Raw genomic sequence first — 18,762 nt, 5'->3', positions numbered from 1 at the left:
GGTAATACCATTCAGGACATAGGCATGGGCAAGGACTTCATGTCTAAAACACCAAAAGCAATGGCAACAAAAGCCAAAATTGACCAATGGGATCTAAGTAAACTAAAGAGCTTCTGCACAGCAAAAGAAACTACCATCAGAGTGAACAGGCAACCTACAGAATGGGAGAAAATTTTTGTAATCTACTCATCTGACAAAGGGCTAATATCCAGAACCTACAAAGAACTCAAACAAATTTACAAGAAAAAAACAAACGACCCCATCAAAATGGGCAAAGGATATGAACAGACATTTCGCAAAAGAAGACATGCATACAGCCAACAGGCACATGAAAAAATGCTCGTCATCACTGGCCATGAGAGAAATGCAAATCAAAACCACAATGAGATACCATCTCACACCAGTTGGAATGGCAATCATTAAAAAGTCAGGAAACAACAGGTGCTGGAGAGGATGTGGAGAAATAGGAATACTTTTACACTATTGGTGGGATTATAAACTCGGTCAACCACTGTGGAAAACAGTATGGTGATTCCTCAAGGATCTAGAACTAGAAATATCATATGACCCAGTCATCCCATTACTGGGTATATACCCAAAGGATTATAAATCGTGCTGCTATAAAGACACATGCACACGTATGTTTATTGCAGCACTATTCACAATAGCAAAGACTTGGAATCAACCCAAATGTCCATCAGTGACAGACTGGATTAAGAAAATGTGGCACATATACACCATGGAATACCATGCAGCCATAAAAAAGGATGAGTTCGTGTCCTTTGTAGGGACATGGATGCAGCTGAAAACCATCATTCTCAGCAAACTATCGCAAGAACAGAAAACCAAACACCGCATGTTCTCACTCATAGGTGGGAATTGGACAATGAGATCACTTGGACTCAGGAAGGGGAACATCACACACCGGGGCCTATTATGGGGAGGGGGGAGCAGGGAGGGATTGCATTGGGAATTATACCTGATGTAAATGACGAGTTGATGGGTGCTGACGAGTTGATGGGTGCAGCACACCAACATGGCACAAGTATACATATGTAACAAACCTGTACGTTATGCACATGTACCCTAGAACTTAAAGTATAATAAAAAACAACAACAACAACAACAAAAACATTCATTCAACCCAGTGGGATAGAAGATATTATCCCTATTTAATAGAACAGAAATCGAGAATCGGGGAAGTTAAGAAGCTTGTCCGAGCTCAGACAGCCCAAAAACGGCAACACTGGAGTCAGATTCACATGTGAATGATCCTGAAGCCCCTGCTCCTTCTCTGTCCGGCTCCAGGAAAGGGGCCACATACTCAGTGTAGTAGTAGTGAGCCTGTCTTTGGCGCGGCCTCCTTTGTCTTCATGGTTCAGTTGAGGAAAATGACCTGAGCCTCAAGGTTGCCTAAAATTTGTCTGCCAGTGTGTCTGCCTCTTACTAAAGTTCCTCACAAGAATGTGGGCTCTGATTGGATGCTTCCACGGTTTTGTGTTTTTGTACTTCATAATTTCCTAGCAAAATGTCTCTCTGAAAAATGTCCTCCTTTCAGCATTGAACTACAGGAACAGAGATTTTTCCCTTGTCTGAGCCAGTGGCAGGGTGGTCATACATGTGTGGCTCGGAGACCTAGTTTTAGAATAACTGAGGCCGGTGGTGAGTGTCCAGGACAGAAGAAACCCGGGGTCACTGTTGGCCCCTCTTTCTGCGGGCTGCTCACAGATGCCACCTACCCGTGGCCCCCAGAAACAATGCATTCAGACCCCAAACCACTGTACTGGAACAGCTCTATCCAACTTCCAGTTTTCTAGCTGAGGAAAGTCCTTGAATTTAAAAGCTGGAAGAGACCTTACAAATCTCACTTTGCATGAGAAAACTCAGATAGGATTTTCCTGAGGTCACACAATAAGTGGCTGGGCAGGATTATTGTTTACGACAGAAACTACGGAAGCACTTTATAATTAGGAAAAAAAAATTGCTGAAAGCAAAAAAAGCATATAGCTCTTTATGCTTCACAATTTACTTGGGAGACATATACCGAGAGGGGAGACATATACCGAGAGATGAGACATCGTGTGAACTGTAAACTTCCTACAGGAACACGGGCGTCGGGGACCAAGGAGGCCGCCGAGGTTAGAAAAGACTTCAAGGGGAGGTGAGGGGCTAGCGTGGGCCCCTGGAGGACTAACAGGAGAGCCTGGCAGAGAGAGGGCGACGGCGAGGAAAGGACAGAGAGACCGGGGACCTCACTGGCTGGGCCTAAGGAAGGGGAGGGACCCCGCCGCCCCACCTCACCCCACCCCTGCTCAAATCTCTGGATCCTGGAGCAAAAATGGGAAAAAGCGCCCAGACAGCTCTGCAGCGCGGCTCCTCCGTCTCTCAGCGAGTGTAAGCAAGCCCATGTGCTGGGACGCGGCTAAGGGGATCCGGGCATGCTTGGCGGGCGGCCGGGAGGAGGCGCCCGCCCCTGCCCTGGCAGCCCCTCTGGGCCCCTCCCCGCCGCCCTTCGCTCTGTCCTCCGCCTGGGTCCGTGTTGTGGGCTCCCAGTCACCTCTCCACCCGCCTCCCTCGTCGGTCACCTACTGCTGCTTTAGCCGGGAAAGGCCCAGAACACGCTGCCTTTTCCAGTTAACGTAGGGGTTGGAGGGAAGGAGAGAGCTGGTGCTCCCGTCCTTTTCCCTCGTTTGTCCTGACCTCTGCCCTGCTTGTCTAGGCGAAGGAGGCCCCGGAAAGCGGCACTGCCCGCAGCCCTGCCGGCCTCCGCTCGCGCAGTCCACCCTTAGATCTTACAACTGAAGGTGGCGCTTTCAAATCCCAGTTTCGTTATATATTCGTGCTTCCTATTTACCGAATACCGCGAACTGCTCTTCATGCTGCAAGGGGAGAAAAAGATGCATTCAGCCCTTCAGTTTGTTTATTACAGTAATCATGACGCTGGAAGACCGGGCGTGCAGTATAAAACCCAGGAAGGGAGCGATTAAAAGAATAGAAACAAGAGAAGAAGGCCACACAGCCCAGATCCCAGAATGCAGAGGGGGCATTGCTCTCAGGTTGCTGCCTCGGAAAAGGGCTTTTTGGAGCATTTGTTAAGTGCCACAAAGCCCTACCAGGATTGATAAAAAGCGTTTTCCTCTGAGGTTTTCATGTATTCCTTGAACAAATATTTACCAAGTGCCTAATATGTTACAGACATTGTTCTAATTGACAGACATCTTTGCCCTCATAAGAACTCACATTATCATGGAGGAAAGAGAAAATAAAGCACAAACATAATAAATAAGTGAATTACATCTTGGAAGGTAATTTTTAAAAAACAGAGCAGGCTAACAGCAGGAGTGTGTGGGGATTCCAGTTTTAAAGAGAGTGACCTGCGTGGGCCCCAGGGGGAAACCTGCTAGGCACGAAATAGGCAATCCCAGATAAGCCTGCTGTCTCTGTGAGTTGACGGGCCCTTCCTTGTGCTCATACATGTGCATACAGCTGGAGACCCTTGCAGAGGGTGGCTGTCTTTTAGTGCTTGAATAGGATGGGAGGTGGGGCATCAGTTATTCATATTTTAATAGACCATTGCAGCTGTGACTTCCCCTGCTTCCATTCCTAACCTCTGGAGAGCTGCGAAATGGTGCTGATTTCCAAAAACAGGTAGGAAGGTAAGGGAGGAAAAAAATCCTAAAACAAGGAGTTGTGTGCTTTGGAGGAGCACTGGAGTCCCCCGTTTGGCTCCTGAGATAGCTAATGGAAGATGGATCCAGCTTTAGGGTAGGAACTAGCTATTTATCTATTAGTCAAGGGACATATTTTAACCATCCTGAATTAGATTGTGCAATCAGGTTGGTAAGAATGACAATAATAATTAAAATAGCTGGTGTTTATTGAGTACTTATTAGGTAACAGGTATCATGCATAGGTTTCACAGGTAACCTTTTAGTTTTTTCTTCAACTAGAATGTCATGTAAGCTCCATGAGAGCAGACACTTTATTTTGTTCACTGCTGTGTCAGAATCAATGCCTGGCACTTAGATGGCACTCACTGCAGGAATGAATGAATGATTGCATTCTGGAGAAGAGTTTCAAGGCGCTCTTGCTCTGGGCCTTACAGTGAGATGCTGAGGAGGTTTTAGGCCCTTCCTCTTCTTCAGAGTGCAGCAAACATAACACATACCTCTTTCTTGTTATTGCTGACTGCTCTGTAGATACTCCAGGCATTGTTAGAGGGACAGTTTCTTCTCTTTATTGTGTTTTCCACCCTCCCTATCTCCTTGGTGGGCAGGTGGTTAGAGGAGGGGAAAAGGAGGGTGAGGGGAAAAGAAAACTTTATCTTGCCTTTCATCCATGACTTCATTTACATTTAGTTCTTACAACAACCCATTTGACAGAAGAGGAAACTGAGACTCAGGAAGAGTAAGTAGTTGTCAAGGTCTTGTGGCAAGTTAATGCCAAGGAGCCTCAGCCCCCAGAGCTGTGCTCTTACCCATTATACTGGATGGCAGGGCAAAGAATGCACTATCATTACTTTGCATTTTTTCTGTTGTTTCGCTGACCCCATCTCTAGGGGTAGGACAATGTTTAGGGCAGGTTCCCTACTGTCTAGGGGGATATTTAAAAGCATGCCAAATATTTTGACCATGAATTCAAAGCAAAAGATCACATTATTTTCTGTCTTGGAATTAACAGTGAACTGGCTCAAGTTCATTATTACTAACAGTTGGCTCAGTGGTGAGGAATATTGGGCCATGAAGCTTATTTGGGCACAGGGTGTTTGTTATTGTTCAACTGCTTACCTCCTTTGGGGTTGTCAAGGAATAGGGGTTTGTTAGTGCCTATTACATATTCGGTGCTTAAGCAAGTTACTGAGTGGGGAGGGGCAGGAAGGATTAAAATTGCAGCAGAAGTCCTGCTTAATCTGACTGCACTGATGGCTGGCAGCTACTGAAGAGAATGATAATAAAAAAGACTACTACCAGACCATCCTGGCTAATATGGTGAAACCCTGTCTCTATTAAAAATACAAAAAATTAGCCGGGCGTGGTGCCGGGCGCCTCTAGTCCCGGCTACTCGGGAGACTGAGGCAGATTTGTGTACCCAGGAGTCAGAGGTTGCAGTGAGCTGAGATCGCGCCACTGCACTCCAGCCTGGGCAACAGAGCAAGACTTCATCTCAAACAAACAAACAAACAAACAAACAAAAAAACTACCCAAAACATTTTTGTTTTTTTTTTTTTAAGTGTCTCAAAAATCAGTAAAACTTTATTCACTTCCATTATTTCACCATTAACAGAAAACTGGAGAAAGCAAAAATGTTTTGTGTTTACAAAGACAAACGGCCTCTTTACCCAGAGATCAAAACCTCAAACGACAAGGGGGAAGATAAAAGCGCCCTCCCCACATACCCTGAGCTGACCGTTGTCATCTTAGACAAAGCCTTCAGTCCACTGGCCGGGGACCCTGTCTATGGCCAATTCAAGAAGACGGCCAAGAAATCACACCCATCCATTCCCGTGTTATAAAGTTGAACAGAAGCTACACCAAGGGTCAAGTGTCTGTATTTTACAGGACACACTAACCAGGTGGCTACTTATTAAAAAAAAAACAAGATTCATTTCAGGCACAACATTTTTATTTTTTTTGTTTGTTTTGTTTTTAAATCAGTAAAAGAAACAGGGTCCTAGAAGCTGCATTGATCCAAGCAGCAGCAAGTTTGTGCATTCATTTTTTTTGTTTTTGTTTAAATACGTTTAACTTTTCAGACTGCTGGCACTCCTCATTTGCATGAAATTCTGTACCATACTTACTAATTGTAGTAAAGTTACCCCTCAACTCAAGAATAAAACCTACTCTGGAAGATAATTTTCACTGAAATATAAACAAACTTCTTTAAGTGGATTGTGACAAGATTATAAATGATATAAAAAATAACATTTTAAAATTTGGCCATCAACTTTAAGAAATGGTTTGCCTATACAAATTTGTGTAATTTTTAAAAGATAATGTATTCTACCCTCATATGGTCCTCAGAATTAAAGCATAATGAACAGGAAGAAAAAGAAAAAGAATGCAACTGAGTGCTAAGGCAGAACATCTTGCCAGAAGTAATTAATGAAGGTAGAGTATATAATGAAAAGTGCAGAATTTCATAGGGCCAACAAGATAACAGTCTATATTTTTCACTTACACAGGCGAAGTGGATTTTGCAATTACCAGTTGCGTTAAATGCTCCAAATAAAGCTCCTAAAATTGACACTATAAGACACCTCCTTAAGTTTTCCAGGCTGAACTGTGCATTATTTTAAAATGGTTTTCTTAAATTTATTTTTTTTTAAACATAACCCGAAGAAGGTGTTAAAACTGGTGTAATAGCTCAATAGAATAAGTATTCCAGATTCGGGAGGGATGAAGAGGGAGATATCAAGAACCCTTCACCAGATTCTCCCCAACTTGATCATAATGGATTAAAGATATGTTTTGTGGATGTGGTTAGTCAATGACATCAGCTTGATGGATGTTTCTGCACCAAACCCCATTGAGTTATCTGGTCCCCTTGGCTGATGAAGAACCATTAGGTGAGGAGCACTGGCATCATCCAGAGTGATGTTCTTCAAACGATTGACCAACCAATCAGGTCGAGGAGCTGCAACATATGGGGCCCTCATAGACTTGCCAAACATTACAGGCGCTGCACTTGCCAGTGCGCTGATGAAGAATCACGAGAACTCCACCTCATCTCCTGCCTGTAGCTCAATGCCATCCTGAACTTCTTTCACACGGATAAAGAGCTTCTGGCTATCTCCTACTTCATAGTTAATGAAGCCAAACTGATCTTTCACACATTCCACTGTGGCCCTATGCAGGGGTGTGATGTTGTAAGCCATAGTTTGTGCATTTTGGCCCGGGACACACAATTGGAACTTGATGCTTTCCCCTTTCTGCAGGCAATCCCTATTGTTGGCCATCCCAACGACACCAAATGGATAGACATCACCTTTCATATCGCCCTCCTTCACAATCTCAATCATTCCTCGGTACTCAGTCTGTGTTGGATCAACACTCCTCAGGGGCGAATGACTTTGCCAGAGTAAGTGGTGGGATCAACTTCCTCAGTAATGCCATTCACTGAGTGTGTTTTGTTTACTTTTTCTGCACTGACTTTATTGCCTTTGCCTTTGGACAAGCTATACTCGACCATGACCTCCAGTTCCAAGCTATCAACATCACCAGAGAACTCACTGTAATGGAAAAAGTTTTCCTTATCATGATTGGCTGTTTCAGTAAATCCAACGTTTTAATTGTACATATACCTGAAGTTAATATGTAAACATATAAATTCATATAAATACATATACATATAAATTCATTTGCCAGTTTTTCATGGAAAGCTAAGACCTGTGCTTTGGTTCTAGATCAGCTGATAAGAGTTCTGTATGATCTTTCTGGAAAAAATCATATCCAAAGTGAATACTCTATTATTTCCAGTTTTGGTTTCTTTCAAATGACTCAACAACATAAAGATAGTTTTCATGCAAGCTGACTGTGGATGACTTGCAGATTTTTCATACATTTCCCCCTACATTATTTTATTGTCTTTCTCACATCTAATTTGAGAGTGAAGTTTTTGTGTATGTGTGGTTCAATTTTATGTGTCTTTTCACAGCATTCAAATCAGTTTTTGTAGAAACAGTTTTTTAATTCACATGCTCTAAATTTATCTATTAAATTGTTTGTTGCCCTATGTCCTTACACTATTACTGGTGTAAGGACATAGGGCAACAAACATGGCTGATCCTTGGCAAGCTCATAACTCAAGGGAAGAAGTAGACACAGAGCGGCTTCCTAGCTGAGAGACTTCTTTATGCCATGGGCATGGAGCAGTAAGTTTTCTAGAGGAAATGGAGATCATAAGTAAATTTGGAGAGTCAGCTAAGTGGAGGTTGAATAAGGGAGCTTCTACTACACGTGTACCCGAGACATGTCACTATTCTAGCCCTCCAGAATCTCACAACGTATTGGGAATATGTCCTAGAAATGTGTCCACATATGCCTTACTCATAATCCACAGAGGTCTCCTCCCTTCAATCATTGTTGAGAACCAAGGGGTTCTTATCTTGCCTTATCCCCCAGATCACTTGAGGTGAACACCCCACCCACAGATAGCCACCCATGCCTTGGAGTCTTTATGGAAAAGAAAAGTCAAGTCAATTATATTCCCCTAACAAGGAATTTACACTTAGGAAATAGAGAAACTCAACACATTGGTGATGGGTGCTCGAATGAGAGGTCATGAAGTCAGGTTTGGGTAGCTATAATGGGACCATTGGGGTTTTGAGAAAATGGAAGTACAGATGGACCAGGTAAAGAACAGTGGAAATCTAGATGAAATAGTTATGCAAAGAAATAGGCAATCCATAACAGAGAGGGAAATGAAGTGTGGCTGATCTTCAAGATTCCTGGCTTTCTCCCTTCCTGGATCTTATTTGTTTTGCATTTCCTGAATCTCTCTGAGACCTTGCTATAGTCTTGCCATTTGACATCCCTTTTAACTTGAGTTAGTTTGAATAGGTTTCTGGCCCTTGCAATTTAAAAATATTAGATTAAGAGACAAGGTGAGAACAAGCTAGTGTTAAATTGTATGTTTCTATGCATTAAGAATTCCCAAGAGTTCAGAGAAGAGAAAGATCAGTTGATATCTTAATTTTCTGCTCTTCTATTCCTCTAAACTTAGAAGGTAGGCTCAAATAATCCCTGCCATTAGCTCTGCCCAGCCCATTTCAAACATTGAACACTGCATTTACCCATCCTTGCCCCTTGGCCAGGATGACGGCTCAGCATTCCATCCTTCCCTCTGTTGTTCCCACTCTGATTTCGTATTCTAGACAAGTATCTCCTGTCCCTGCCCTGTCCCCAGTGTCCACCAGTTTTAGTGTACTGGAAGTGAGATTTGCCTTTCTTCCTTCTTCGGAGCTTCCAAAACTGGCCCTACCATTGAAGCTGCTCATGTGGCCAGTTCCAGCTACTGGCTGAGGCCTCTTCCCTGACGCCTTTCTCCCTACACTCCCTCTTTATTATTGGCTATAGAAACCTCTCTTAGTCACCCAAGCTATTTCCCAGGATCTTGCCTTTCCCTGTCCTTGTTCTTTTAATCATTATCATCTCAGAAATTTCACAGACAAGGTGGGATTTGGCTGGGCTTGGAAGGATAAGTGGATGTGGTTTGGCAGAGGGGCAGGAGAAATGCGGTCCAATTATAATGGTTTATACCAACTTCATTCTCATTGGCTTTTAGACTACGACCCTGTTTTTAGTAAGAGCATGATATCATTGTCGTGGGAATGAAGAGCTATCTATTTGCCATTTTGCACAGGGACAAATATATACATTTCTTAGCTGTGATACGAAAATTTTTAAAGTCAGTACTTGCACATAATGCCAAAACTTAATTCCATGAAAGGCCCAAGAAATGTATGAGTCATGTTTCCTGTAGTTGTGAGAAGTTGTGGGTTAAATGGATTAAGGAGCATCAGTAAGAATACTCTCAACCATTCCAGTTAAAAAAGGTAGCTATGCCTGTAATCCCAGCACTTTGGGAGGCCAAGGAGGGTGGATCACAAGATCAGGAGATTGAGACCATCCTGGCTAACACAGTGAAACCCCATCACTACTAAAAACATACAAAAAAATTAGCTGGGCGTGCTGGTGGGTGCCTGTAGTCCCAGCTACTCAGGAGGCTGAGGCAGGAGAATGGTGCGAACCCAGGAGGCGGAGCTTGCAGTGAGCCGAGATTGCACCACTGCACTCCAGCCTGGGAGACAGAGCAAGACTCCGTCTAAAAAAAAAAAAAAGTAGCTATACTCAGCAGAAGACTCACTGATGGTAACATTACAACTGCCACTTTAACTCCTCAGGCTAAAGAAAAAATATCTACTGGTCTACTATGTCATCTGAAAGAGAATATCTAGTAACCTCTCTATATGGTATTCAGAATAAGTGAACTTTTTACGTAATTGAAAGTTATTCCTTTAAGAGGTAAAATCTTTGTTGGAAGTTTATCAGATTTTCTTGCTTTTATCAAACAGAGAATGTTAAACTAAATTAATATTCCTAGGTGGCTCAAGGTCTCCCTAGACATTTTGTAACATCTGTTTGCCACAATTTCCACTGATGAGCAGGCCTAGGGTAGCTATGCTTTGAAGCATGTGACTCTCTTCCCAACTGATTGAATAAAAATGGGCACCTGTTTCAAAAGTAGCCAGTCCACAAGCTGGTCAATGATCGTTGACCTACAGTCTGGCTTAAAAAGTTGAGTTGGACAAATAGGATGCTCAGTAATCTAAGCCAAATATGGAAAGAGGTAAAGATTTGCAAGCTGAGCCTAAACAAAACCTCTGTGACATAAAGTCAGGGCTGAAGAGTCCATGATGGTCTATAAGTAAGCAAAGCTGTGAGAAAGCAGTCACTGTGGTGAAGCAGATAAAGTCAATTGAGGGAAGACTAAGAAGCTGATATGCAGAGATCTCTGTTCTTAAAAGCCAGAAGAATCTAGCTAGAATGAGGGCCCTTCCTTCATTACCATGTGTAGGCGTTCAGCCATCCTGAAGTGTTCAGGGCAGGGTAGCTAACATTGAGCGTCTCCAGTTTGCTCTTCTCTTTGGGCTGGGGCTACTTGTCCTTGGTAGTCTTCCAGGTTCCCGTAAGTCCCCTCTCTTCACTCTTGGGACGTCTATTTTTTCCCAAATCAACATTTCTAGGCTTTGCTCTGGCTCCTCTGTTTTGGCCGGTCAGTTGCCATTTTTCATCACTTTTTTCAGTTCCTCCTGTCCTAGGTCTCCTGAGATTCTGGGTTTTGACATTATCGTGGACTGGCTTCTATAGCCTTTAGAGATCCTGTTGTCTTAGGTGTGTGCTGTTGTCTAGAAAAAGAATCAGTTGCCTCACGTCTTCTGTAACCTTCAAGGTTGAATCTTCCCAAAGTGAACCACTGCTCACTCCCAGAGGCCTTTGGGGCTATTTCAAGTTTGCAGCTGTTCTGGAGAATAGGGGTTACCAGATGTCAGAGAAATACCAATTGACTAATAATGTATTATGTTCTTTTCTTTTCTTTCCTCTTTTTTTTTTTTTTTTTGGCAGCAAAAGCTTGCCTTTCAAGTCCCTTGCTTATTTTAAAATTAGTTTGCCTTCCATGAGCTTAAACTGTTTGAGCTGTGGGGGGTAAATGAGCTAAGATGTTTGTTGTGCTAAATTTCAGGGAAAAGTCAACCTGAATTAAAATTCGACCTCAGGTAATGAACAAAATAAATATTGTTAGATAATTAAGAATTGATAATAGTACTGATTCTACCATGATATAGAAAATACCTGATCACAATATTAACAAACAAAATAGAATGATTAAGAGGGATAATTTTGAACTTTCCAAATGCCAGGTGAGCAAACATACTATTAGTAAATCTCTTACTGCCCATTTTCTTGAGAGATTGGAACACCTGAGCTCTGTCTAGCTTCTGGATTCCTGTGGGCCTTTTATATCTGATTATCTGGAGATGAAACTAAGGGTCATAGCTTGGCCTAATAGCATGAGAAAGTAAAGTGACCCAACATCTTTAAAACACCAATCATTTTCCCCTTCATATGCTTTTAGAAAGAAAACATGGGACAAATTGGCTCCAAGCATAATTCCCACCTCCCCTTTCTCTGCCCCCAGTTTAGAAAAGAAGAAAACCAGCTCTCCCTGCAATGCTGCATCTTCCTGTGTAGCATTATTACCCTGAACTGTAAAAGACTTCCGGGTACCAAATAAAGAATTTAGACATGCATCCCTCCTGAGCGAGAGTCACAGGAAAGTAAAGGAAAAGAAGGTTTGGGAGGAAATATTAAAGATGTGGCACTGTTTCATTCAGGTGAGAAAGTCATGGTGAATTTCTGTGTCTCCATCCATCCATCCATCCATCGATCTGTCGATCCATCCATCCATCCATCCATCCATCCATCCATCCATGCATCCATCCATGCAGCTATGTAGCTTAGGATGAGAATTCAGAAGTAATGTTTGCTGAGGGATGTGTATTAACATGTGTATTTGAAATAATTTAGAAAACTTAATAGAAAACTATGGTTATATGAAAGTAAGCCTGATTTGCTAATTAATTTGACAATGACAGCAGCTTTGCCAATTATGTTATATGGTTGACCTTTTCTGTAAATTGTGTGAGCCAAACATGCAGTTTCATTGTTTTTTTTTTTTAATGAAATATTTAAACAATTTATAAGATGGTAGAAATTTCACTCTTTACATTTATTTAAATGAATGGTAAAGATGTCAGCTTGAAAATGTGGATGGGTATAGAGTTTTCAAAAATTATTTTACCCTGGAAATACTAGAACAAAAGAATTGAGTACCATTGCTGTAAGAAATGGTTAAGGGAGCTATGGTATTTTGCTTGGGGAAGATGAAGAGAGGTGGGACTTGTGGAGGTGGTGGAGATGTGGGGGCTTGTTCTTAAACAATTCAACTAAGCAAGTGTTATAAACACTTTCTTTGTGCAAAGCACTGGACAAGGTGCTGTGGTCACACAGAGATGAGTAGATGCTGATGACATTGCCATGCCCTTAAACTAGGTAAATTTGTATCAAGAAAGATTTATGCTATACATCATTTTGGGAGGAGTAGGTGCTCTAATGAAATAAAAATGGGGTATCATAACTCCAAAAATGTTAATCTTGGGAGTGAACCATCTTCCTCGTAAAGGGGGCTAGTCCAATGATGGGAAACCCTGCATTGGTCTTTTAAAATAAGATCTGGCATATGCAAGAATGTTCACAGAAACACTATGCACATGCTCACAAACCAAACCAACCCAAATGTCCTCTTCAGTAGAATGGCTAGATAAATCACATATTTAAACAACAGGTTACTGTAGAACAATAAAACCAAGAGTCAAGAAACTGCAACTACACACAATATGGATGAATCTCACAAACATAATGTTTAGTAACAAAAATGTTATGTAAGGTCACCTACAAAATATAGAAAATTACCTCAAAAGGCCAAATCTAAGAACTATTGGTGTTCAAGAGGGAGCTGAGCAACAGCAAGGGATAGAAAGCTTATTTAGAGATGTAATAACAGAAAAAAAATTCCCAAAACTTGAGGAAGATATACATATCCAGGTACAAGAAGGTCAAAGAACACCAAACAGATTTGATCCAAATAAGACTAACCCAGGGCATATAATAATCAAATTTTCAAAGATCAAGAACAAATAGAAAATTCTAAAAGCAGCATGAGAAAACAAGTAAATAACATATAAAGAAGTGTCAATTCATCTGGCAATAGACTTCTCAACAGAAACCATACGGTCCAGGAGGGAATCCTGAAAGAAACAACAACAACAACAAAAAAAAGGTCATTTAAGAATACTGTATTCAGCAAAGTATCCTTGAAATATAAAGGAGAGATAGGCTTTCCCAGACAAACAAAAACAGAGAATTCATCACCACCAGACCCATCTTACGAGAAATGCTAAAGGAAGTTCTTTAATCTGAAAGAAGAAAACACTAATATTTAAAAAAAAAACCACAAACATTTGAAAATATAAAACCTACTGGTAAAATTAAGTACATGGACAAACCCAGAATAGTCTAATACTGTAATTTTGGTGTATAATACACTCATAACAGTAGTATGAAGTCCCCCATCAATCTATCAAAAACAATAATACCTATAGAAACATGTTAAGAGACAGGTAACATAAAAATATATAAATTGAGGCTGGATGCAGTGGTGTATGCTTGTAATCCTAGCACTTTGGGAGGCTGAGATAGGAGGGTTGTTTGAGGCCAGGTGTTTGAGACCAGCCTGGTCAACATAATGAAACCATATCTCTATAAAAATTAAAATTAGCCAGGCATCCTGGCACACACCTGTAGTCCTAACTACTCTGGAGATTGAGGCAGGAAGATCACTTGAATTGTCTCAATGTGTATATATATATCTGTTCTATTCTTTGTGATCTAAGACCAGTTGTCATCTCTTTAAAATAACTTATTTCGATGAGATGTTTTTTGTAAGCCTCACAGTAACTACAATGCAAAAACCTATAATAGATTCACTAAAATTAAAAAAGAATAAATTAAAACATACTACCAGAGGCAATTACTTAACCCCAAAGGAAGATGATGAGAAAGGACGAAAGGAGTTACAAAGCAACCAGAAAAGAAGCAACAAAATAGCAGTAGTAAGTCCTTACTTATTAATAATAACACTGAATGTAAGTGAACTCAATTCTCCCATTAAAAGGCATAGAGTGGTTGAATGGATAAAGAAACAAGACCCAACCATATGCTGCCTAAAAGAAGCCCATTTCACCTATAAAGACACACATAAACTGAAAGTAAAGGGGTGGAAAATGATATTCCATGCAACTGGAAACAAACAAAAAAAAGAGCAAGAGTAGTTATATTAGGTAAAAAACTACACATTAAAGGCTGTAAAAAGAGACAAAAGAGGTCATTATATGATGATAAAGAGGTCAATTCACCAAGAGAATATAACAATTATAACTATCTATGCACCCAACACTGGAGCTTCTAAGTATATAAAACAAATATAAATAGAACTAAAGGGAGAGATAGACTGCAATACAATAATGGTAGAAGACTTCTACATCTCACTTTCTGTAATAGATCATCGAGACAGAAAGTTAACAAAGAAACATCAGAGTTAAACTATACACTAGACCAAATAGGCTTAACTAACATGTCCTGGACGTTTCACCCAACTGCTGTGGAATACACATTCTGTTCATCAGCACAGGGACATTCTCCAGAATAGATCATATCTCATGCTACAAAACAAGTCTCAACAAATTCCCAAAGGTAGAAATCATACCAAGTATCTTTTCTGGCCACAATGGAATAAAACTACAAATCAATAACAAGAGGAACATTGAAAATGTCATAAACACATAGAAATTAAACAACATGGTCCTGGACAACAAATGGGTCAATGAAGAAATTAAGAAGGAAATTAAATAATTTCTTGAGGCAAATAAAAACAGAAATACAACATACCAAAATCTATGGGACACAGCAAAAGAAGCGCTTTGAGGGCAGTTTATAGCTATAAATGCTTATATCAATTAAGTAGAAAGACTTCAAATAAACAATCTAATGATGCTCCTTAAGGAACTATAAAAGTAAAAACAAACCAAACTCCGAATTACCAGAAGGAAAGAAATAATAAAGATGAGAACAGAAATAAATGAAAATGAGACCAAAAAAAAAAAAAACCAATACAGAAGAAAAATGAAATGAAAGTTATTGTTTGGACAATATAAACAAAGCTGACAAACCTTTGATTGGACTTTGGTTTTCAAGAAAAAAAGGGAGAAGACCCAAATGAATAACATCAGAAATGAAGAAGAAGACATAACAAACGAGACCACAGAAATACAAAGAATCGCTAGAGACTATCATGAACAACTATATGCTAACAAATCGGAAAACCTGGAAGAAATGGATAAATTCCTGATCACATACAACCTACCAAGATTGAACCATGAAGAAATAGAAAACCTCAATAAATAAGTAATAGGTAATGAGATCAAGCCATAAAAAAAGTTTCCCATCAAAGAAAAGTCGAGGACTGGATGGCTTCACTGCTGAATTCTACCAAGCATTCAAAGAACCAATGCCAAATCTACTCAAACTCTTCAAAAAAATTGATAAAGAAGAAATACTTTCAAACTCACCCTACAAGGCTAGAATTACTTTGATGCCAAAACCAGGCAGGGGCACACACACGAAAAGAAAACTACAAGCCAATATCAGTGATGAACATAGATGCAAAAATTCTCAACAAAGTACTATCAAACTGAATTTAACCACACATTAAAAATATAATTCACCATGATCAAGAGGGATTCATCCCAGGGATGCAAGGATGGTTCACTATAAGCAAATTAATAAACATAATATATCACATTAACAGAACCAAGAGCAAAAGCCACATGATTACTTCAATAGATGCCAGAAAACATTTGATAAAATTCAACATTCCTTTATTAAAAGCCATCATCAAATTGGGTATAGATGGAATATATAACAAATTAACAAAGGCTTATATGACAGACTCACAGCTAACAACATTGTACAGAAAGGGGAAAAATGGAAGGCCTTTCCTTACTTTAAAATCTGGAACAAGAAAAAGATGCCCACTTTCACCTCTTTTATTCTATATAATACTGTAAATCCTGGCCAGAGTAATTAGGCAAGAGAAAGAAATAAAGGGCATTCAAATTGGAATGAAGAAGTCAAATTAGCCTTGTTTGCAGATTACATGATCTTATATTTAGGAAAACCTAAAGACTCTAGTAAAACTGTTAGAATTGATAAATGAATCCAGTAAAGTTTCAAGATGCAAAATCAATATTCAAAAATTGGTGGCATTTATAATACACTGAAAGCAAATAATCTGAAAAAGAAATCAAGAGAGCAACCCAGGCTGGGCGTGGTGGCTCATGCCTGTAATCCCAGCACTTTGGGAGGCTGAGGCAGGTGGATCACAAGGTCAGGAGATCAAGACCATCCTGGCTAACACAGTGAAACCCATCTCTACTAAAAACACAAAAAGATAGCCAGGTGTGGTGGCAGATGCCTGTAGTCTCAGCTATTTGGGAGGCTGAGGCAGGAGAATGGCGTGAATCCAGGAGGTGGAGCTTGTAGTGAGCTGAGATAGCACCACTGCACTCCAGCCTGGGGGACTAAGCGAGACTCTGTCTAGTCTCAAAAAAAAAAAAAAAGATAGAGCAACCCCATTTACAATAAAAGAATACAAAATACCTAGAAATCAATCTAATAAAGAAGCGAAAGATCTATATAAGGAAAACTATAAAACAGTGATGAAAGAAACTAAAGAGGATGCAAAATAATAGATATTCCATGCTCATAAATTAAAGGAATTAATATTGTTAAAATGACAACAGTACCCAAGGCAATTTACAGATTCAATGCAATACCTATCAAAATACCAATGGCATCATTCACAAAAATGAAAAAACATTCCTAAAATTGATATAGAACCACAAAAGACCCCAAAAAGCCAAAATAATCCTGAGCAAAAAGAAAGAAGCTGGAGGCATCACACTCTTTGACTTCAGAATTTATACAAAGCTATAGTAACCAAATCAGAATGGTACTGGCATAAAAACAGACACATAGACCAAGGAACGGAACAGAGAACCCAGATACAAATCCATACGTTTACAGCCAACTCATCTTCAACAAAGGCACCATGAACATGTAATGGGGAAAAGACAGTCTCTTCAATAAATGGTGCTGGGAAAACAGGGTGACTATATGCAGAAGAATGAGACTAGGCCCCTGTCTCTCACCATATATAAAAATCAAATCAAACTGGTTTAAAAACTTAAATCTAAGACCTGAAACTAGTCTGAAAGTACTAGAAGAAAACATTGGGAAAATGCGCCGTTACATTGGTCTGGACAAAATTTTCTTGTGCAAGACCCCAAAACCACAGACAGCCAAAGCAAAAATAGACGAATGCGGTTACATCAAGCTATAAAGCTGCTGCACAGCAAATGAAACAACCAAAAGGGTGATGTGACAACCCACAGAGTAGGAGAAAATATTGGCAAACTACCCATCTGACAAGAAATTAAAAACCAGAGTATATAAGGGATACAAACAACTCAATAGCAAAGAAACAAATAATTCAATTTAAAAATGGGCAAAAGATCTGAATAGACATTTCTCAAAAGAAGACATACAAATGGCCAAGAGATATACAAAAAAATGCTCAATAACACTAATCATTGGAAAAATGCGAATTAAAACTACAATGAGATATCTCACTCCAGTGAAAATGGCTATTATCAAAAAGGCAGGCAATAATGGATGCTGGTGAGGATGCAGAGAAAGGAGAACCCTGTGCACTGTTGGTGGGAATGTAAATTAGCACAGCCACTATGGAGAACAGTATGAAGCATCCTCAAAAAACTGAAAATGGAACCACCATATAATCCAGCAATGTCACTACTAGCTATTTACCCAAAAGAAAGGAAATCAATGTATTAAAAAGACATCTGCATTCCCTATATATTGCAGCACTATTCACGATAGCCAAAATATGGAATCAACCTAAGTGTTCATCAGTGGACTAATGGATAAAGAAAATGTGGCATATATACACAATGAAATATTATTTACCCTTGAAAAAGAATGAAATCCTGCCATCTGCAGCAACATGGATGGAACTGGATGTCATTATGTTAAGTAAAATAAGCCAAGCACAGAAAGACAAAAATCATTCTCACTCTTACATGGGAGCTAAAAAGTGAATCTCATAAAGAGAGAGAGTAGATTGGTGGTTACCAGAGGCTGGGAAGGGTAGACAGGAGGGAGAAATGAAGAGAAGTTGAATAATGGGCACAAATGTATGTTTGATAGAATAAATAAGATCTAGTTTTAGATAGATCAGTAGCTTGACTAGACTTTATAATATCTTTTTCATAAAGACACTTCTATAAAGCAATACAATGTCTGTTGTATATTTCAAAATAGCTAGAAGAGAAGTCAAATGATTCCAGCAGAAAGAAAAGGCAAATATTTAAGGTGATGGATATTCCAAGTACACTGATTTAATCTTTGCCAACCATATGAACGTATTAAATTATCACATGTACCCCCAAACTATGTATATTATGCATCAATAAACATTTTTCAATAAAAAAAAATAGAGCTGACTGGC

The 18,762-nt window shown here is 39.9% G+C and overlaps 1 pseudogene; it reads right to left on the bottom strand.

Annotated features, from left to right (window-relative positions):
• Positions 1–6,310: 6,310 nt before the first annotated feature.
• Positions 6,311–7,281, bottom strand: LOC102123434 (cold shock domain-containing protein E1 pseudogene; annotated as a pseudogene).
• Between the last annotated feature and the right edge of the window lie 11,481 nt (positions 7,282–18,762).

Source organism: Macaca fascicularis, chromosome 6 (assembly GCF_037993035.2).
Source record: "Macaca fascicularis isolate 582-1 chromosome 6, T2T-MFA8v1.1".
Classification (NCBI taxonomy): domain Eukaryota; kingdom Metazoa; phylum Chordata; class Mammalia; order Primates; family Cercopithecidae; genus Macaca; species Macaca fascicularis.
Note: the sequence above shows the minus strand (reverse complement) of the source record. Positions and strands in the feature narration are given on the sequence as shown.